Genomic DNA, 1,590 nt, shown 5'->3' with positions numbered 1-1,590 from the left:
GGGTTCTGTTGGAGTCTCCTCCCACCCCAGGTGTCACTACTTTGCCCTCCCTGCCCACTCCCCTTTTCAATCTGGATTCTATTGGAGTCTCCTCCCACCCCAGGTGTCACCACTTTGCCCTCCCTACCCACTCCCCTTTTCAATCTGGGTCTTGTTGGAGTCTCCTCCCACCCCAGGTGTCACCACTTTCCCCCCCTACCCATTCCCCTTAATAAGTGGCCCCAGGAAAGGCAAGCCCCAAGCTTGCCCAATTGGGCAGAAGGATCCTCCTCGGATCATCACCGGTGAGTGCTCTGTGGTGCATCACTGGGTGAATGGTGGAGGGGATTCAAAGGCCGGGGGGCCTGGTGGGCCCCCCGGCTAGGTAGGGCTAGGTCTCATGATTGCTCTGACATCACTCACAGGTGCTGGGAGAGAGTGATTTTCCATTGGAATGGGCTGCCCAGGGAGGTGGTGGAGTCACCATCCCTGGAGGTGTTGAAGCAAAGCCTGGATGAGGCACTTAGTGCCATGGTCTGGTTGATTGGCTAGGGCTGGGTGCTAGGTTGGACTGGATGATCTTGGAGGTCTCTTCCAACCTGCTTGATTCTGTGATGGATGGATGGAGAGATGTGAGATAACAAAACTCATTACAGGCAAAGAATAGGTCTGTATCCAGTTTCCCCAGTGCTCTTCATAATTTAGTTTATTTTGTGTCTTAAAATTGTATTTATTGCATTTCTTTATGTATGTCCTAGAAGTGATAGGCTGGACAAATTATTTAGGGATAGGTGTTTTGTTTTCCATGAGAGCATATTTGCTTTTGTAACTCCTTACAGCTGAGTTGCAAACGAAGAATGGGTGCTGCAATCAGAGAATCACAGAACTGTTTGGGCCAGAAAATGCCTCTACGATTGAGTCTGCTGCTATTTCATGTCCCTGAGCATCGCTGCTGTGGTTTGGATTTGCACCCCAACAAATTGGAAATTTACCCCTGGAGTAAATCTGCCACATTCACTCAGAATTTTGGAAGCTAAATATTTACAAAGGTTGATTATAAATAAAGGTATGAAAGGGGTTAGACACATTTGTCTTGTATATGTTTATATTTACAGTTCAATAAACAACACCATTTCCCCTTGTACAGTATTTCAGCACTCTCTTCCCCAATCCTGGACACAAAGAGATCCAGAGGGCCCACTGTCTCCACCTCCCCCCCCCACAATGCCCCCTAACCTTTGCAAAGCCAAAACAAAAGTAAGTCAGTCAGCAGATACAAGGTCAAGAGCAGAGACAGAGCAGCACAAAAGCCAAGCAAAAGGCAGCCAGGGAGAAAGAGAGAGAGAGAGTGAGCAAGTGCACAGGCAGTGCAGCAAAATATAAGGTATTTAACATACCAACAGAATTACAGAGTCACAGAATCACAGAAACATGCAGGTTGGAAAACCCTTCAGGATCACCAAGTCCAACCTAGAACCCTACTCTACAAGATTCACCCTAAATCATAGCCCTAAGCAGCACATCCAAACAACCTTAAACACATCCAGGGTGGGTGACTCAACCGCCTTCCTGGGCAGCTCATTCCAGTGCCTGACCACTTTCTTTGTGAAA

General features: G+C 47.8%; 1 long non-coding RNA gene across 1 annotated transcript; it reads left to right on the top strand.

The window, feature by feature from the left end:
* The first annotated feature begins 206 nt into the window (after positions 1–206).
* LOC135188015 (uncharacterized) lies at positions 207–1,066 on the top strand. Its single transcript, XR_010307537.1, has 2 exons — positions 207–284; positions 819–1,066. It is a non-coding gene; the product is annotated as an uncharacterized LOC135188015 (long non-coding RNA).
* Positions 1,067–1,590: the final 524 nt, after the last annotated feature.

Source organism: Pogoniulus pusillus, chromosome 28, assembly GCF_015220805.1.
Source record: "Pogoniulus pusillus isolate bPogPus1 chromosome 28, bPogPus1.pri, whole genome shotgun sequence".
Taxonomy (NCBI): domain Eukaryota; kingdom Metazoa; phylum Chordata; class Aves; order Piciformes; family Lybiidae; genus Pogoniulus; species Pogoniulus pusillus.
The sequence above is the reverse complement of the archived record's forward strand: the minus strand, read 5'-3'. Positions and strand labels throughout refer to the sequence as shown.